Genomic DNA, 21,499 nt, shown 5'->3' on the forward strand with positions numbered 1-21,499 from the left:
ACAGGGAGCGAAGAACAGGGAAGGAAGGAAATTGGGATCATTGATTGTGAAACGTTCACGCGTGGGATGTTTTCTAATTATCTGGTACACTTAAAAAAAAAGAAAAGAAAAAAATTACGCGTGTTTAACGCTTCCAGAATCGATCGTGACGAGAGATTAATACTCTTAATGTTATGCATGGTGCAACGTAGAATTATAAAATTACGTAGAAACTTATCGCGATATTTATATCTCATTAATATTAATCGAATTCGTATGAACTCGATAATGGCTCGTGCATACGAAGATTAATCGATGAATAATTAAAACGTAGCATAGAATAACGATTAATTATCTTTTTAAGAAGAATTTTCGAAAACGGAACGAAATTATGAAAGAAAGTTTTCGAAAATCGAATCGAAGGGTGTATTAAAAATTGTTGTTGTTAGCGAGAAAAATTTCCCCCCCCCGAGAAAAATGTTAAAAACCTGGGGATCTTTTTATTTCAGATTTCCATCACACGGGGGAAACAAGAAGACCGAGATTCTCGAGGTAAGACGAGGTGGATCATTAACGAGTACGTGCGCGACTCTGATGTGCTTACGTGGCCTAATGACAGCGCTTTTGAAGAAACGTGCCGCGACTCGATTTAGACGTTACTATCCTACGCCCATTTTAAAAAACAAAGGCGATCGTTCTCCGCGTGTAATTCGCCTCTCATATCATTTCGAATAAATTTTTCTCCCTCCCGAGTTCAAAACTCGGCCAACTTATCGTATACGGATCCGCGTAAACGAAGAAACGAATTTTTCATCATGCTTCCGCTCGCTAGCGATGCTAATTATTCAAAAAAAAAAAAAAAAGAAAAAGAGAGAGAAAAGAAGTAGCAAAAATATCACTGTTACGCGCCTCGAGTTGAAGTAACTCTGCCATTTTCGCGAATGCAAACAAAATAGGGGAAGAACGGATAAAATATAACCAAAAAGAGAGAGAGAGAGAGAGAAACGAGAAAGAAGAAAATAAGGGAAACGAGATTGAAATGAAAATCTCCGATTCGAAAGAGCTTTTTATTTGGCTCGTTAATTGTAGTTGAAGCGAATTTCCTCACTCGGCGTCGAGAGATGGTTCGAGGTCGGTTGGTTTAAATTTATTAATTTTTAATGGACCATAGCTGCCGGAAACCAAAAAACCAACTTCACCCTCTCTCTCTCTCTCTCTCTGCTCTTTCCAACCAGCTCTGTGTTTCTTTGAAGTTTTACCATTAGCCCGTGCTAGGATCTTGCTTTTGTTGTATCATGAAAAATAAAAGCAGTAAGTTTTCGCCGAGGTAAGAGTAGAATTTAAAAAAAAAAGAGAGAGAGAGAAAAGACAAAAAGAAAAGTAAAAGAAAAGGAAAAAAAAACATCCTAGACCCGTTTCCACGGAGGAAGCCGTTTTCACCGAGGAAAACCCTCGCAGACCCGATTCGAAGGCCTCGTCCTAAATGCGCGCTACCACTCTTCGCGTACTCTCGTCTAATTGTTCGGTAAAAATGTCGGCGCCACGTTGCTTGCGCGGCCATTCGGCTAACCGGCAACGAACCCATTCAGATTGCTCGGTCATTCGCTGTGAATACCTTTGTTGCATTCTGTCGCGATAGAAGCGAGCGTTTCGTATGTTCCCTCGCCGGACAGATATTTGTTGAATGGTGTCCATTGTTGGCGAGCTGGAATTTCGTTTTTATATCGATTCTCCTTGGATTATTTTTTTCCTTTCTTTCTCTCCTTCCTTTTTTTTCCTTTTCTTTTAAATGTATTTATTCGTTTTTATCTTGGCGGCTATTGCTTTATTTCGATCTCACAGTTTTCTCAACGCGAGTTAAGAATCAACAGTAATCGAATATCGCTCGTGCAATATTTTTCGCTTTATATAATTATTCGAACGATATACGAATCCACTAAATTATTATCGAGCGTGTACAATAACAATGATATCATTCCATTAAATCAGCTTAGTGCGACCGGTCATTATGCTAATTAGAATAACAGAATCATTTTACAGGGAATAATCAAATCGGCAAACGTAATAAATAATATCGGCGCTTAATTCTCGGAAAGCGTACTTACATCCACGTATCTATTGTTCCACGTTATTCTTCGTCCGTTCAATGTATTCAATCAATTATTTTCACGGTTGCCCGATATAAATACACACATATTCGTATATTTACACAACGATAAACGAAAATACGAAACGCTACGAAATATCTTCTCGAGAAAGAACACAAGATTCGAATCCAAGGGAATATGAAAACATTTCCTCCTCCTTGCGATAAGATCCTCGACGCGTGCCATCCTATGCTCCCCATGCTTCACAAAAATCCGTCAAGATATTGCGCACCATCCACCAGAGGCTAATTGCCTCGTTTGTATCTTGTCCCCTTGTGGAATGCCGACACGCAAAGGAGAATATCTCGAATAAAATCGTCTGTCTGTCTAGCTGGCCGGAGGAATAAGCCACTCGAGCTTCAATCCGTTCCAGTTTACAAGAACTGCGATGTTTCCGCTCCCTTTATTAAATCGCCCTCGCTTGGAAAAAAGTATCGAAGAGGTGAAACCGGCAGAGCTACATCGCCTGTTTCGCGAATTTGGCTCTCGCTTGCCAGAGAGAAGATCTGAGAGTGCAAACAGGAGAAGAAAGAGTGAGAGAGAAAGAAAAACATTCACGCGCATACATTCACTGTGTACGCGCGTGTGTACACAGAGAGCGAAAGGGAGAAAGGAAGAGAGAGAGAGAGAGAGAGAGAGAGAGGGAGAGAGTCGTTTCGTTTTTCCAATCTTTCCCCACCAGGATTTCTAGGTAGGAAGAATAGTCAGTCGTTTCACAGTGTTATCATACAACGTGGCCAAGTTTTAATGAATCGAAAGAAAAAGTTGGAGGCCGGCCATACCCCGGGCAAGGTTAATTTCATCCTTGTTGAAAGTTGGGGAAAAAAGTGATGTAACGTCTTGAAGCATTTAATCGCCGGCCACCCCCTATTTTGCCTCGTCGGCTCCTAGCCTTCCTTCCTTTTATTTTGGATTACTTTGAGACCCGAGTAATCCCCTTAAGCCTGCCTCCCTCCCTTCCCGGTGTGTGCGCCTCCCGGAACAAAAATAGCCGATTTATTTTCCGAATTTAGCGAAGACCAGGACGGGGGTGAAAAGTGTGTTTTGCTTTCGGGAAGGAATTATTGGATCGCGAAGAACTGAAGGGGTTATTATACGGGGATATGATTTTAGTAATGATTTTAATAAGAAAAGGATCGAAATATTTTCAACGTTGATCTTTGGTGGTTTAAAATAATCGTGAAATTAGTTTAAGTTGTTGAAAATTCTTGCTTCTCTTCCGAACAGAAATATTCTCGAATAAAATCTCGAGAGAATTGACTTGATTTTCTTTCGTTTCGAGAATCTTGCTGAAATTTTCCATTGATTTTCTTTTTTTCTTCTTTTTTTTTTTTTTAGAGATATTAGAATACGAAATTAGAGGAAAGATTTTTGTATCATCTTTGAAACTGATTCTACTTGTATTAGATTAATTAAAGACGAAGGATTGAATAGCTGAGTAATAATTATCTTCGACTTCAAGAGAAGTTCTTGCTTGATAAATCAATAATTAAGAAACTTTATGTTTGACCTCCTTTTATGATATTTTAGTTCAACGTTGCTCTATATTCACCCCTTTCAAGGATCGTATAATCAATCCCGAACTTTTATAAAAACTTTACAAATATTTATAATATTTTCGTAACATGCTTTCAAAAATTATATATTATCATTAAATTTATACTTAAATCCAAATACAATCGTTGAAAGTATTCCTTCTCCCTCTCGACAAATCAATCGATTCGAGAGAGGTTAAAATGCCATCTCATTTTTCTCCTATTTCCGTTCGAATGAATTTATCGTAATCCTTTCACGTGACAAACGGCAAGGTAATCGTGCGAAGGAGAGAGAAAAAAAGAAACAAGTTTCGAGTTTTCTCGCACGAATCACGCGGATTAGGGAAACTTTGTCCCTCTTTTGTAGACTGAAGACCCGTTTCCGGAAAGAAACTTGTTCGAACCGCGAAAAGTTCGAACGAGAAAGCGACAAACGGCGCGGTTCGATCGAGCGGTTCGACGCCGTTTATGGGAATAAATTTCAAAGTCGAACGTGCGTGCCGCGTACGCGCGCCAATTGGAGCGGAAGTGGCGCGGTACCAACGCGAAGGACCAGCGTGAATCTCTATCGAGAGTGGAAGTAGGTAAAACCGTGATACAGGGGTGGCGTGTACGCGTTCGAGATTTATGGAACGGTGTGTAATTGACTTTCATTACGATGCAAATTGCCCCGGTCACGATACCACGCAAAATAACTGTCTAATTCTTCTTACGAAGAATCTCGTTCCTATATTTCTTTCTTCTTCCTTTTTTTTTTTTTTTTCTTAATAATTTCTTGCTTCTTTTCCTCTGCTTTCCTTCGTCGGTCGACGAAGGAGAAGTGGCGCAATTAGACGCTATAACTTAGGAGAATTGTTGTATATAATACTGGAAGGTAATTACAGCGAATTGCTAGAGCTATATATAAGTTTGTATTCCGAGAGAAATTTGAAAAAAGTTACCAGTTACATTAACTGGAATTGGATTCTCGGAAAACGTAGAGTTTCGATCGTGAGATTTAGATAGATTTTGATCGATGATATATGATACAATTGTCGATCATCATCCAATTCTTCAATTCGATATAATAATTCGTAGAGTCGTAATTACATTTTCTCTCATATTTCACTCGAAGAAATGACAAAAACTTTCAATTTTAATCCCTCAAATTTGTTTGTAGAACTTCTCTTACGCTCCGCTCGCAAATTGTCATTGTTAAATTACCATTAATAATTTAACGTAGAAGTAACGTATAGAAACGTGCACGAAACCTAATTTCGTGCATCAAAACACGTTAAAGGGAGCATGGCAGACACGCTCCCTTTGTGGAACGGAGCATTGCGCTGTCAATAAGCCCGTATAACCACCATGGCGTGTAAGATGCTTGTATTTTTACTTGCTGCTCGGAATATTTTTAACCGTCTGCCCGCCCAAGATATACGAGTGTTTGGCTGCCGTTTTTTTTTTTTTTTTGTTTTTAAAGCCCTCGCGTTCTCTCCTCGCGTCTCCAGAAGGAAGCACGGCAATGTGGATCGTGCCGCGTCTGCTTCTTCGCTTTTTTAGATTAACTTGAGCTCGCACGGAAGACTCGGCGAGTACCTGGCCGGAAACGGGCTCGTCGGAGAAATTCTCGCGGCCTTTGAACACAGTTTAAGCATTTTTACACCTGGAAACACCTTCTTAAACGATAATTGAACGGCGAGTTTTCTTATCGGTAGTTGTGACGATAGATTGAAAAGAAATTCTGTTTACAATAAATATTTTAAATATTGGACAATAACGAAAGACATTTATAAAGGTTCTAGAATTGTTATAAAATTATTATAAAATGTCATATCAAATATTAAATATTAAAATTCTATCAAATATTAATAGAACTCTTAGAACTATTAGAAATTTTATGAAAATTTTAATTCTTAAACGAATACAACTCTTGATGCAAAATTATTTACAGTTATTATATTTTCATCAAAAGAACGTGTATTGCGTAAAATAATTAAAATGATTGTTACTTTGAAACTTTAATCAACTTTTCGAACCACGTCTTTAATCGTTATAGATTAATAAAATTCTGAAAATTGTCCTTCTTGTTCGATCTATGAAAAATCAATTATAAAAATATATATATATATTCAAATTATTAGCTTACAATTTTTTGAAAAGATAAATAATAATAATAATAATTGAGTTTATAATCAGAACGCAAGATGCAAATTAAATCTTAACGACGAAATGGAATCGCGCCATCGAGTTTCGAAAACGGGAAATAATGCATCACCATTAATCGTAAAATGACTACGTCACAAGAGAATAAGTTCCAATTATTCGCGCAACAAAATCCTAGAGCGAAACATCGCCGCAACAGAGAAACAGAGACGCAGAGAGGCGTGGAAAGTCTCGACGGGGCCGTAAACGATAATCCAACTGCGAATAATTTTAATTCGATCCCTCGCATTGGATTAGTTTCGGATTAAAACGCGTTTTAATCTTGCCAAGGGTTCCGCGGAAAATTTTACGACCCCTTCCCCCCTCTCTTCTCGAGTTATTCAAGGTGGGCATGATCCAATTGAAAATGAAGCCAGAAGACTCGTGGAAAAATAAAAATCCACTCTCGATAAGCCTCGAGCGGGTTCCTCTTCTCCTTTCTTTTTTCTTTTTTTTTTTTTTTTTTTTTCCACCTTCTCCCAACCCCCATACTCGATACAATTAAGGAAGCGCGATAGATCCGAGTTCGAGTCGAAGGAAGAAATGAACTCTTTGACGATTAATTCGGCGGGATCAAAGGTGGAGGAACGGGTTTCTTATCGCTCGTTTCCGGGGAACGCCGTTTCCCTTTCGTGCGGCTCCAATTAACCGTGATTCCTTTCTCGGTCATGCGTGCGTATACGTTTAGGAAGTGGATAATCGTGGCCGGTAATTACGTTGCCGGCAATTTCGTTATTGAGAGAATTTATCGTTCATAACGAGCATGAAGAGCAAAAATGACATTGGGGATTAAATGGTAATTAATTGGATAAATTGGATATTTTCTTGTTAATTTTTTAACTGCTTGTCAACAAGGGAAATTAAATGTGTGTTAAATTGATCTCTAGATACCAGGATCTGATCAAATTTTTTTGATTCACGATTTTTTCCAAGATTACTTTCACCTCGTATTGCGTTCACCAATATTTTCTCGATTCTTTGATTCTTTGACAGGGTTAAAAATATGCTGCGTGTAAAATTATAAATTATAAATATTAGGAATAAATATATACCATTTCCTGAAAATTGTGTTTTAACTTACTAACTCAACTTAATCCAATTTTGTTCGATCGTAACTTCAATACGATAACGTTCGTTCGCAAAGGGTTAAACATCATTCCAAGTTCATAGCGGATTGATTTGCATAGAATGGAAATGTATTAATTTATCGATAATCAATTAATCGTACGGAGGGAATATTTGGAAAGCTGGAAATCGTATATTCCATCGTATGACACTATAGATTCTAGGTACTTCTAATGTCATTGAAATCAAAGACGTTCCTACGATCTCGGTCGTGCCACTCCTGATACCACCAAATCCGCCGATTACGAGTGGTAAATCCACACTAAATCCATACATATATACGTACGCCGCACACCCCACTGTTGTATCGATTAATGCATTGTTTGCATACAGATGTAACATTCCCAACGCTATCAAATTCAAAGACGTTTGATGACTGTGACGCAGCGTTCACCACACCGACGGGTATTGCGATGTGTCCGTGATTACAAGGATAACCCCTCTGACGCCCACTAAATCCTCAAACGTTTGATGACTGGAGTTACATATACGTACAATTTCAGAAGCCTCAATGTCTGTCGACCACTGTCGCTATTCTCACACCGATCAACCTAACCCTTTCCCTGTTCTAAGAGAGAGAATTTGAATTCAGTTTTGTTCAATCTTTAAAAAATTTTAAACTTACGATATTAATATTATAACCGATTCACGAGAATTCTATAATATTTTCTGTTCCAATGCTTGCCATATTCGTACAATTGAATAATAAAACGATACAAAACTATTGATATTCAACTTTTAATAGATAAATATTGAATTATAATATCACGTTACACTAGTTCCTGCGTTATAAATCAAACATCTCAGTATCGGCATGCATCTCGATCACCGTCACAGATGATAAACTGGTTACAAAGACGAACGATGTTTCAATCTTCTACATTCCCATTGATACATTGCTACCGACTTACGCCCTGTTTCTTATCCCGAGTCATCGTTATCCGCAATCAGCGTTAAGTAAGCATCCATAACCCATCCTATCAATATTCATCAACACGTAATACCGGTATCACCATCATCTCCGCGCCGAATAAGAAAGTAAGGGGGTGGCAGAAACTTCCTCGACTCATTTGCTCCTACCATCTCGTCCCATGAATATTCGATTATTAGCACGAAACCCCTTCTCCTTCCCTTAACCGTTTCTAGGATCAAGAAATGCGCGAAAAAGAAGGATTCACGCGCGATTTGTACAGCATGGCGGGCCGCCGAGAAGATCCGCTGAGAAATCTCCTCCGAGCATAGTTGATTATTTACTTAGGGATGGTGCGTCTCTCACTCTGTGGAGGATAAGCGCGCGCGATGTATCCTTTCTCTGTGGTTTATAAGGTATGCAATCAACGCGCGTTCATCCATTCACAGTGGTGGTGGTGGTGGTGGTGGTGGTGTACAACCCCGCTAGGAAATCCGGTTGGAAATTGGCACGGATTTTATACCGCGGATCGTATTACTCACGGACACGATTTTTCCTTCCCACGGATGGGGATGGAATTAATTTTTGCTTTGAAAATTTCTTTCGGCCCTCGGTCGGAATTGATATTAATTCTGCTTGCAGGGGAAGGGGGGATGGATTTCTTTCGGTCGGTGACAATTTTTTTCGCCTTTGGTTAGGACGAATTTAATACCGCTTCGAAAAATCTCCTTCCCCTGCTAATAAATTTCTCCTCTTCAAAAAGCTTCAAGAATTAATCTCTTTCCGATTCTTCTCCCTCGATCGAAAAAAAGAAAGAGAGAGAGAGAGAGAGAGAAATAGGTGGAAGGATCGAATTACCTCGATGAATCGAGTTAGAATTTTCGGAGGAGGATACGGAAAGGGAAGGGAAACATGTACAATAGGCAGGAAAATTGTAAATTTCGAGTTCGTTTTATTCATCTCGAGCTTCAGCTCACGACCGGCCATTCATATTTTCGCGACCTGTTATTTTTCAACAGCAACAATTCCATCCTCCCCGCGTGGGGATACAAAATTCCCGCGGAGTCTTTAACTTTGTACAACGGGTGTAGTGCATATACCAGCGGACAAAGCGACGTTTCGCCGACGCTAATGTACAATAATTCATCACCGGCCTTCCTCGACTTGGCTTCCGTAAGTTTTCAACGCGGAACGTTTCCACGCGACAAAAACTGGCAACTTTACAACATCGGGAGAAGGAGAAGTCCAACGCTGTTCCTCGTCGGTTCGTCGTGTCGTCGAAAAGTTCTCGTTGTACAATAAGAACGATGAAATTTTCCTCTATCGCTTTAGATCCCCCTTTGTTTTATCCCCCGATGAAAAACGAATTTCGGGGGAGAGGAGAGGGGATGGAAACGGGGTCGAGAAGAATCGCGTCAGAGATCACGTTTCAAATAATTTCGTTTATAACGCGACTTCCTCTTCAGAAGAAGCATCGATTGATTTTACGCTCTGTTTAATCGTGAGATTGCTCTGGTTGATGATTCAATATTTATTCTGAATAAATATTCTAAATAATTTAGAGGATGTTTCATTTTATAGAATTTTTTTTAGAGAAAATTCTTGATATTCCTTTTTTTTTTTCAAGCTGAAATATCGAAGCGGTTCCCAACTGTTCATTGGGTTTTTTCTCCTCTCTTTTTTTCTTATCCACCCTTAAGATATTAATTTTCTTCTTTATCAAATTCGAATTGTTCGATCATCGAATAAGGTTAATTAAATTATTCCCGAATAAGCGTACTTTTTGGTAAAACGACACCGTTGTTGTCTCAAGTTTACAGAAACCGTATAACCGAGACGAACGACTTTCATTTCGCCCCGTAGAAATTCCTTTCGCGCCTTCCTCTTCAATATCGCTTAACAGTTACCCGAAAAGCCATATAATCGTGGATATTGAGTGAAAAATTCGACGAGGCGGAGGGAAACCCGTTTCGTTGAAATTTTACACGAATACATTTCTCTTTTTTTTTTGGTTCCTCTTGAATAATGACGCGAACAGCTTATTGCGAAATTGGAGTAGCTGAGCGATCCACCGATCTGGTTAAGTCGGTGCAAACAAAACGAAGGCGAATTATCCGCATGAACGAGCAGTCGAGAAGCTACGAATTCGTTGATTTCGACATAATGCACGTTCGAACGGCCAATTGGAAAGTGTTAATTGCAGTTGAACCGGATTTCCGCCCGAGTTGTCATTCAACGAATTCATTCCTTCCAGATTCGGGGATTTATCCATCCCCGGTATTTTCCAATTTTACGGTCGACCTTTGCCACCGGTACGATCGAATAATTGCCCGTTTCATCATACTTTTCCACGTTAAGCTAATTACAAAATTCTATTTTCTCCGTCTTAATTTTATCATTAGCCTAAAAAAATTACGCTCTTCGTTCAAGGATTAACGTTGCACACGCGATCGTCGCTTTCATCAAATACCATACGGTCACGCTATCTAATTTTTTTTTCTTCCTTTTCTCCCCTCTTTCAATTCGATATTCCCCAACTCAAACAAAGAAACGAAGGAGAACAAAAGATCGTTTCATCGTTTAATTACCAAAAATCCATTGTCCCTCGGATACAATCCTCTCGGATACACCATTTCTATTTCTTCTACTTTCTCTTTCTCTCTCTTTTTTTTTTTCTAACCTTTCCAATCTAATTATCCTCCCTTCCCCCGTGCAACTTTCCCCTCCCCCCACGGTGTCGATTCCTGCGGATCTTGCAGACTTTCGATTTCCACGTCGTTAAACGCTTTATCGACCAACGAATAGCCATCAGTCCGAAGGGAAGTGGCGGCGAGGCGTCGTCATCCCCTCATTTCGCGGTCGGCTTTTCTTTCCTATGATAGCACATCCGCCTAAGTAACGACGCCCCGGCCACGTCCTATGAATATTGACGATCGAGGGTGGTCGACCGATTCATATCCTTGTTTCTAATCGACTCCCTCCCTCTCTCTCTCTCTCTCCGTGACTCTTCATTTTTCATCCCCTATCAACGGAACAAAAAAGTTCGCCATCAACCCTCCCGACCCAACCTGCCCCCTATCCCGTTACCCAACCCCCCTTCTCAGGTCCCATTCTCAAGAGCACACAGTACACACACGCCTTTAAAACGTCCTTCTCTCTAACGATCAGACGCATCAGCCTATCTGCCATCCAATAAACGTAAACGCCGACACGCGAACGATGAACGATACTCCCCCCCTTCATCCCTTTTATATATATTTATCCTTTATCCAGGAAGACGGTTTTCTTATACACAGAACGTGGTATATACGCGAGGATATAGCTAGAGATATTTCTACTCATCGATTAGGCTGCACAGTGTTTATCATCCTTATCGGTCCTATTCGGCCGGCACGTACGATAACGTCGCCTCTTTCGTTTCCGTGCGGTGGAATTCGATCAAAGGTAAGCCACGTTGCGTGCTGGTCGGTGAAAGAATCGGCGGCTTCCTTCGAAAGAAGGGGGAGGGGGGACTTTTGCCATCGAATCGACGCGATATATCACGATGTGTCCTCTACGTGTGCTTGTCCTTTTTGATTCTCGGTTCGAGCTAGGTTAAGTGACCATTAGGAAGAATGAATGATTAATGACGCGTCTGCGGGGAGAGAAGAAAGGATCGGTGTTTTGGAAATACGCTCACGAAACGTTCGATCGATTTTAGATCTTTCAAATCTTTCCTTTTCGAGATAATTCTCGATGTATATTCGAGTAATTTTTATTATTATTTCTTTCTAATGAAGAACAAGGTGATTGGAATATAGAAAATGAACACAGATTGTTTAATGGAAATGAGATTTGAGCTTTTTCTTGTCGTATCCCAAAATCCATCGATATAATTTTACAAGTGAAATGGATATTTGCATGGATGCACGACAGGATCAACGTAAAAATCTGGGAATAAATGGAGGCTTGAATCGACACGCTCGCGTGTCGCCTCGTCGTTTTTAAACTTGAAAAAAAAAAGAACGAACTTTGTAACCGATTCCACTTGCCGTTTTTATTGGGATCAGGATCTCGGCACGCGATCTCTGGATTCGTTTATCTTAAACAGAACTCCACGACGAGCAATAAAATCGTTTCGTATTTCGTGATAAAGAATATATATATATATATATATATATATACACGTGTGATTAATACGTAAGCGTGATTGGAAGGGTTGTTCTTCTGCCTGGATGGCGTGCCACATATTGTTTCACGGTGTTACACTTTAGGAAGATGCACACGCGTCCTAATCTCTAGCCTAATCTTGTTTCCGATATTTCGACCGCACTGATCAAACAGATCTGATCCCTATACGGGATTATCGAAGATAAGGGTTAACGGTTCTCAACTGTGATTATGTGAGTTGTAATGGAATGATAAGTGGTGAATAATTGAATGACTATTGGTTTCTCGTTACCTCGAAATCGAACGGATAAATCGATCGAAAGATTTAATAAATTTGATTTTGAAAGACGTTTGATTGGATGTAATTTGAAAATTGGTAATTTTTGATAATAATATCGAATATTTTATGGATTTTAATTATTTTTAAGTCCAAGTTTGTCCAAGATTTGGTCGAATTTTATGCAATGTTTAAGAACGCGATTTAATATCTACTGTTAATACTGTTTATTCGAATAAAGCGTTCGATTTCTTTTCTTTTTTTTTTTTTTTTAAAAAAAAGACAATCGGAACGTAAATAAAATCTGGGAAAGAATGCATCAAGGGTTTGCTGTTTCTTGTTAATCCTTTTTGCTATAAGCGAATTCCTTCCAGGAATTTCCAGGTAGGTCATTCCAGGGATCAGACTGCATACCTGAAGATGACTGGCTTCGTTCAGTTTAGTCTTGTCGCTATATACAAGTTAAACAGGATCGAATAATGAATTAAATTTGCCTTCAACAATTTTTTAAATAAACCTCCTTGCATTTTAAAATATTCCTCCTCGATGATTCCAATTTCTTTTTTTTTTTTTCCTCAAAATTTTTAAAAGCACGGAATTTAAAAAATAAATCACGGATTCATTTATGTAGATAGATCGAAAAATTGCAAAGCGAACAAATATAGCGACGACGATGTACAATAAGATAAGATTCGTCGTGAATTTTCATTTCATTCAAATACTTTGAAAGATTTTAATAAACGAATACCTCGTTAGATTTCGTATTCATATTAACATTTGATTGACGGACGCTTCATCTCGATCATTTATCGACGACAACGTGGATGGGATCCTGGCTTTATATGGTTAACGTGACGTACTCGCCAGCCTTTCTAGCCTGTGTGAAAACCGACCGACTTCGCTGACCCGGATCCTTTGTGGCCGTACATCAAATTCCCTCGAATTGGTCTGACAAAATTTAATATAGTACCCGAGTATAGTTGAATTCGTTTTGGCTGCTCTATCATCCGCAAGAAAAAGATGTATATACCCGTCGTTGTGCGCGGAACTGGGGCAGAATTGAATTTAGGCCACAGAGAATAAATAAATAAATAAAATAATAGAAATGTTGTACACTTCTCTTTTGCATTCCATGCAAAATTTTAACAATTAACAACATTTAATAGTAACTTTAATTATTCCTATTCATTTGTTACAATAAATTTAATAATAAATATCTTCTTTGATATTTCTTGAAATTGTGAAAATTTTAACAATTAACAACTTGGAACATTTAATAGTAACTTTAATTATTCCTATTCATTTGTTACAATAAATTTAATAAATATCTTCTTTAATATTTCTTGAGATTGTTCTATCACTATCTCTTCGAATTTCAATGAAATAAAAATCTTGTCTGCCTAATTAAAAAAATATAAACTTCGTACTTACGAACAATACAGTTATCGTTCAGTCGCGTCTTGTTTTTTTCTTTATCCACGGAAATATTAAAACTTGTTTACATTATAAAATTGTTTTATAATATTCCCCTTATTTCCCTTCGTTTCCTTTCATTTGGTACAAGGAAGTTGAAGAAGAATCGATGAAACGGGGCGAGTCGAGCTCCTGACAGAGCGAGATGCGTTGTTATTCTTAGCGGATCGAAGCTCTAGTAATTGATGTTGCTGGATAGGTGTGGTAAATTGCGTTACTTCGGTTAAGATAACATCGAGTGTTTGTTGATATTGTCGGTTTATTGATGGAAACACGCCCTGATTGCGTTTGTCACTCGCCGTTTGGAAAAATAAATATCGCGGGAAGATTTAAATGGCAACACGGTAATGGCACTTTGCGAAAATTTATGTATATAGTTATTGAAAAAGTTACGAACGTTATAAACCTGTCTTCGTACGATTTATCTTCTCTCTTTTTTTTTTTTAAATAAAATATTTGACGAAAAGAACGTATTCACGTTTAATTTCGAATCGAAAACAGAGAATTAAAATCATAGATATTCGAAATTCCGCAAACTTTTCGACCGAATGATCCATGTGATTTCCCTTAAACGTGGTTTTCCACGTTATAACTTATAACCCCATATATTTTATAAACCGTGCACTGTATTTATCGTGTTCAAACGTTTCTCCAGCACCGACATATCGACAATATTCGCGAAAAAAAAAAAAAAGGTGGATCGTTTCGAGCAGCATAACTCGTGATATTTATCGATCGATAGATTTCTACTCGTGCCCCTCGGTACTCTCAATGAAAATAAGTGTTCCGCCAATACGAGCAATACGTGCCTGGAAACTAGCGATGAATGGCCCTTTTTCGAATCGTGAAACGCTCGTACAGAGTTCTCGTCGTTATTAACCGAGGCATTAGTAACAGCTCGATTTAATTGTACTCGCGCTTAATGACTACGGAAGGGAAAATATAAATATCGCGCGAGATAATAAAGAAAAAAAAAAAAAGAAAGAAAAATTGTAAATCGATGCTAACGCTTGTAAATTGAGGAATCACTTTCACGCGATGAAATAAACGCGTGTGTATCATTTATCGTGATATTATTATAGCGAGGGGGGGGGGGACCGCGTTTTAATTCCGCTCTATCCGCTAGGAAATGAATAAATATCGTATGAATTTAAATCGTGCCTGCGCTGCCGTTGATAAATTGTTATTTTGCGCGCGGAAAAAGCTTCGAATGAGGTAATACGAGATAATTACTTGTGTTAATAGTTCATTAAACGGTGACAAGTTTTAATTTCATTTTCGCGCTGGGCAAAAAAAAAAAAAAAAAGATCAATATCGCGCACTTCGTTTGAATGTGTATCCCTGGCCCAGAAATACAGCGTTGAGTCGTGTATGTGTATATAAAAAAAAAAAAAAAAATTCATTTCAATTAAAATTAATAAGCCATATGGGTGAGATATTTCAATTTCGCGAGCTGGTATTCGAAGCTGGCGGGTATAAACATTGTTTCAATTTTAACTGGCGAACTTTCGATAAAATTTTCGGGGGAGGGAAAAAAAATAATTATGCGCATAGCAATGTTCGATGGTCGTTAAAATTAATACTAAAAATACCGGCGATTAACTATTTTTCCTCTCACGCTGGATTGGAAAAAAAGAAGAGTAACGAAAGGAAGGAGAAGGGGAGGGAGAAATACTCGTCCACACTTTCTCGTGAAAATTCGTGAAAAATTTAAACAAATTTCGAATAAATTTCGTGGGAAAGGGACAAACGAACTATGATCGATTTCTTATTATGCACTCTGATGTAATAAATCACACTCGTGGAAACGAAACTCAATTTTATTTTTAATTTATTGGAAAATTTAGAAAAGTTGTATCTTTCTATCTAATTGTTTTATATTTAGAATTAATATAAATATATTCAATCTCTCAAAAATCTTATATCAAAATATAATAAAATTGGAAATAACTTAAAAATTGCAAATTTCGAATTGGATCATTGATGAACTCATGTATCAACTGGAATAAAGGAATCTTCTCGAAATTCTCCAATCGAAGTCAACGATGCAAATATTGGCATCGAATGCATTAGAGAAATGATCCATTATCGTGAAAAACGCGGAGATTTCGCGATGGATGTTGATATAAAGGACGACATCTTCTTTTCGAAATAGTCTACATACAAGTGATTTACCGTGAATCTTGTTGAAAATCTTGTCTCCTTTTTTATTATCGATATCGTTTTGCACGGGCAATTTGCGGGGAGAGAACGTGTCGCATATGCGGTGGAATTTGCATTCGATGCACTTCGGATACAAAATGAGAGCGGAGAATGCAAATCGAACGATCCACCGCCGCCATGATTGGAGTTTTTATTACTCTGCAATTTCGTTTTCATCCGAAAAAACGGAAGTGAATTAATAGTTGTTAAAGGATAAATTGGACGAAATCTTTCGGATCTTCGAATTTTTCGTGAACCGATTATGGATTTTTGAGTGTTCGAAACGATCGAAATTTTAACAAATTCGATAAAGTTTGCCGCAACAAAATAAACGTTTGATCGCTCGAGCAATTATTAATTGAAAAAAAGAAAAAAAAAAGGAAAAAACGATAACACGACTTCGTTTTAATCCTAATCTATATATGGCTTTTTGCCTATATTTTCCGTTTTCATTCCCGATAAACGGAAAGACTCGTTTCGATATTTTGAGAAAAAAAATTTTGGTATAAAATTGGAACGAGAAATTAGCATATTAATGACGATACTGATAAATTATTCTCGGAAAGCTCTTCGTAATTCATTTATATTTCCATATTTATCTTTTCGTGTGTCGATATATGGAAAAAAAAATTTTAATCTAAAATTGAAAGAAGGCGGAAAAAATTAAAATGTTAATTTTAACGCATAATGTATATAGCCATATAAAGGATTAATAATAACGCGTATGCATACGCAACTATGGCAATTAAAAAAAATCGAGTCATTATTTCCAAACGAGAAAGAGAAAGAGAGAGAAAAAATGATAACTTTCGGATCAACGTGATACAGAGCATTATAAAATATCACTAGATGTTTTCATCGATATACTACTGCAGAGACCGCAGATATTGATATGTATTTTTCCTTTTTTCAAAAATTAAATTGGAACCAACAATTTGAGGTTTTTAAAAAAAAAACACACCTTCAAAATTACGTTCTAAAATTGATTCAAGCTTCTCGATTGAAAAAAAAAAAAAAGACTCATCGAAATCTGCAGCAATTTGTAAGAAGAAAATAGCTTGTAACATCTGTATACGCGCCCCACCCTGCACGTTTCATTTTCATTATTAAAAGAGATAAAGACTCGAGAAGATGTATCGCGACATTTCGTGTTAATGGCTCGAGACGATACGTCAAAGATAGTGGGAATGATAACGAGGTAGCCATTGTAGACACAGTTCACAAGTTTTCACCGATCAAGGGAACTTAGATTTCTCGTTTATGGCGAGGGGGGGAGGGGTTTAACAATGTGTCGTGTTTAAACAGCTGTCACGTGTTTGACTTTTTGTTGGCTGACCCGATCAAATAAACGTTCCCGATAGTTTCCATATCTAATCGTATTATCGTTGTTTACGCTATGTAAACGTTCGACAGGATAAATTCGCGCCATTTTTTTTTTTTATCGAACATTTTTCGAACTGACCTTTACCTGGGCTTAACTCGACGGGATGTGTGATATAGCGTAAGGATATGGATGTCACGGATTTGTGTCCATATAATGGTCCATATCGATTTTCAAGCAAATTTTCACAGGCTTTCAGAATTTTTATCTTCGCGTGTTTTTCTCGTTATTAGATATTATTATCGGTTAGAATTTATTTCATTATTCGCGAATAATAAAAAAGAAAAAAAAAAGAATTTTTTTCATGGTTAGACAATTCGTGAAAATTGAAAATTGGAAACTAGGAGGAAGGAAAAATACAATTCTGAAGAGGTTTCATGCATTTCTTATCTTTTTGTATTATTCTTTAATTTGAAATTTTATAAATAATTATAAAGAAACGTTAAGGAATCTTCGATTGAGTGAATTTCCTTCGTTTCTCATTTTAAATGCTTGATTGATGAAAGATAAGATTCTGTGCAAATGAATTCACAATCAGTAGCGCAGTAATCGGAAGAAATTCACGATGACCCAAATAGTTCAATTAAAGCAATCATCCAGGGCGATCCGAGGAACGATTTCTCAGCAATTTCTTTTTATTAATCTCTAATTATAATTCATTTAAGTAATAACATTTTAACAAATTGAATTTCCATAAAGATATTTTTCCACTACAATTATCATTATAAGACTTCCATTACTTCGAATCTATCAAATTATTTTTATTTTACAATTTTCTTGAAATCCTATTTTCAAAAAAAGAAAAAAAATTTATGAAAAAAACAATAGACATATAAAATCCAAAAAGCGAATAACACGAGTATGTATTTAAAATTATTTAAATACATTTTAAAGAGAATAATAAACAAAATTAAGAAACTATCTTAAAAAAAATATAAAGAAACTAAAAAAATGAAAATAACTCTTCCACCATTCCTGTCTGCAGGAACTTACACGATTTATTCATCCAACCGAATTTCGACATCGCATAAAAATCACAACATCCCCCCCTCCCTCCACCAACAATTACACGGTGCATTTAACTCGTCAAAGGCGAGCACCACGTAGCCAGGAAATACGCAAGAGCAATAAAAGTACAAGTGTCTCGACCGAAAACGGCGCTCGTATACGTGTCGGTAACTCGAACGATTTACATCCGAGAAATATCTCACGGCTCCAACTGCCTCCACCCCGCCATTATTATTATTATTATTATTATTATTAAAGAGAAGAAGTGTTGGCCACTACGCGTTGCACGATTTGCAAACACGTCTGGCAATATTCGAAAGCGGGATTCGTCGTCTCATCGCGTGGAAAACTCGCCTCGATTAACGGGGATTCGTTCGCATCGAAAAGGGAATGGAAATCTATGAAGAGTTCCTCGTGCATGGGAACTAATTTCACTGGTAACAAGTCTTTGTAATAAGCTGAAATGATCGAGGCCACGTATATCGACTCGAGACAGAATGATGTAACGTTGGAATGAATTAAAACATTATCGCGTGTTTTGTCGCTCTACGATTCTCTTATTCTTCTTCCGCGTGTGGGAATAAATTTGAATGTAAAAACAGTGCAGCGAGATACGTGGATTCTAAATTGAGATTGAGATGATTTGTGAATGAAATGGTGATCAAATGGATGTTTTATAATTTTGGAAACGAGGAATGAAAAAGTTGAAAAGTTTATTTTTCTTTAGATCAGAGAATACGAAACGGAGAGGAAGAAAATAAGTAAGAAAGTGGTGGAAATTATTTTTTAATAAGAAATGAGAATATTATTGTACACTTTATCCAGGATTCATGAAAGAAAGTTTACGCGAAACTTTTTGTTAATAACTAAATTATTAAAGTTTTAATACATAGGAGATAATATTTAATTACCACAAGAAAAATATCAGATTATTCATTATTTATCTCGTAAGAAATTCAAGAAAGTATAATATTTTTAAACCTGGGGAAAAATATAGATATAATATCTGTACATATCTGGATCTCTTGGATGAATTTCTCTCTTAATGTTCTTAAGAAAATGAGATTAAAATCTGTGAATAATTTATCCTTGAACAACATTTCTTCTTTTTCTTCTTCTTCTTCTTCTTCTCAATCAGATTAAAATGTTTCGCGAGAGATGTGTTATTGATCACAGTTTCAAAATTAAGGGACGAAAAATTAGCACGATTTGTATCGTTACGTCAAAAGTTTTCGCAATTCAGTCTTCATTGATTAAGCTCCGATAACTAAAGAGCATAGACGCGAATAAAATCACGAGCCCGGATCGATAGACCGTGTTCCCATTGCGATTTGTTTTAAAAGATTTGGAAAAGAAACGAGTTGTTCCTTGTCTCGAGTTGTACTCTGAACACTCGATACGGATGATTAATCGACCGTAAGGAAAGCGAGGTGTAAAATTATTTTATTCAAATTAGCAACGCGTTTCCCAACGGTAATTGAATTTATCGGAACAACAGCTGAAGGATCCAATGCTTGTTTAGTCGTTTTCAAGAGAAATTTCCTTCCCTTCTGGAACAGTATAGATATATACTATAAATTAACTCGTAACCATCTAACTTTGATCGTTTCTTTTTCTAATTTTCACGTGTCTTTGTCTTTCTCTATTACATTTTTTATCTTTTTTTTTCCTAGATTTAAAAAACGATCAGAATTTTTAAACAAAGTGTCAAGATCTCGCGATTTCCTTTTTGAAGGATATTTTACAAAATCTTTCGCATATTTTTTTAAGACATGCTTGGAGATAATCGAAATTATGGAGGGAAATATCCGCAAGAAGGTTAATGATGGTTGCCCTACATCGTAAATCGACGATTGCGTATTTTCTGCTCCACAGGAGACAACTAATTAACAAAGTATCATGCCGTTAGCCAAGCTGTAATTAATTTACGGGTCGTCGATTAATTTAACTGGCGTAAAACAATATTCCAACGTTTGTCGTTTGAGATTCGAGTGGGAATATCGTTTGACAACGATGGTGTACAGTTTCGAATTACGGATAGAACTCTGTAGATTCCGGAAGAGAGAGAGAGAAATCGAGGCGATTCTATTTGTTCGAAAATAACTCTTTGCGATCCGTTGTTTCGATCCCATAAAAGAATTGATAATAATTCGGCGATTGATTAACAATGTGTTTCGTATCACGTGAAAACAATATCTGGAAAATGATCGAGGTTTGATTCCCTCAATTCGTGAAAAATTATCTCGATCGTATGCATATAATTTAATTTTTTTCTAAATTTTTCACGATCGTGATTTCGATGGAAAGAAATGGATAATGATTAATGAATGCTTTCCGTTTGTTCCGTTAAAATTCGATCCGTTAAAAATGCACGGACGAATAATATTCGAAACGTTGTAACGGTACAATGCTCATAAGTTATGAATATACGAGAGAGTTCTTCCGCTAATATTTTTCAACTTCTCTTTTTTTTTTTTTTTTGAATTTGAAATTCCCTTTAGGGGAAAAATCGACTATAATTATTAATTTTTTAAACGTTGCATTAATGCATTAAATAACCATCTTGTATATTGTACGATATTCTGTGTTGCACTATTCATACACGGATATAGAACGAAAGATTTTTTTATCCATTCTGAAATTAGTTATTATTATTATTTGTTATCTTTATGCGTTACTCGCACGATTCATCAATAAAAATGCTTACTCTTGATTTTCAAAATACTAATGACTTTATGAAAAAAAGAAATCCTTCTCTATATCATGTAATAATATCAAACCCTTCGTTTTATATTCTAAGATTATTAAAAGATTATTGAAAGAAAATTATCAAATCGATCGATACTTCTCTCTGTATCGAAAAAGAAAGTCTAAAAAATTCTCATTTCCACCAACAACCTCCAAGATTATTGAAAACCTCCGCGAAAACAGACCAGAATACACGCACGTGTCAAGCCAATTTCGTTTCTCAACGTAATCACCGCCGTTCCACGCGGCTATACATTTCATATTCACCGTCAATTTTCGCCCCTCCTTCCCCCCCTCCTTTCCTCGTACACACTCGTCATCTCGTCTCGATACGATTCGCGTACACCGTATTTAAATTAAAGAGCGGATATTTATATACCG

General features: G+C 37.0%; 1 protein-coding gene across 1 annotated transcript in view; it reads left to right on the top strand.

Annotated features, from left to right (window-relative positions):
- Window positions 1–480: 480 nt before the first annotated feature.
- LOC411158 (leucine-rich repeat-containing protein 24) overlaps window positions 481–21,499 on the top strand; it is a 287,583-nt gene continuing 266,564 nt past the window's right edge. Inside the window, exon 1 of the mRNA XM_026441373.1 lies at window positions 481–531. The gene's annotated coding sequence lies outside the window, so the exon portion shown is untranslated. The remainder of the gene's footprint in view (window positions 532–21,499) is intronic.

The sequence above is a fragment of the Apis mellifera genome, linkage group LG6 (genome assembly GCF_003254395.2).
Source record: "Apis mellifera strain DH4 linkage group LG6, Amel_HAv3.1, whole genome shotgun sequence".
Taxonomy (NCBI): Eukaryota; Metazoa; Arthropoda; class Insecta; order Hymenoptera; family Apidae; genus Apis; species Apis mellifera.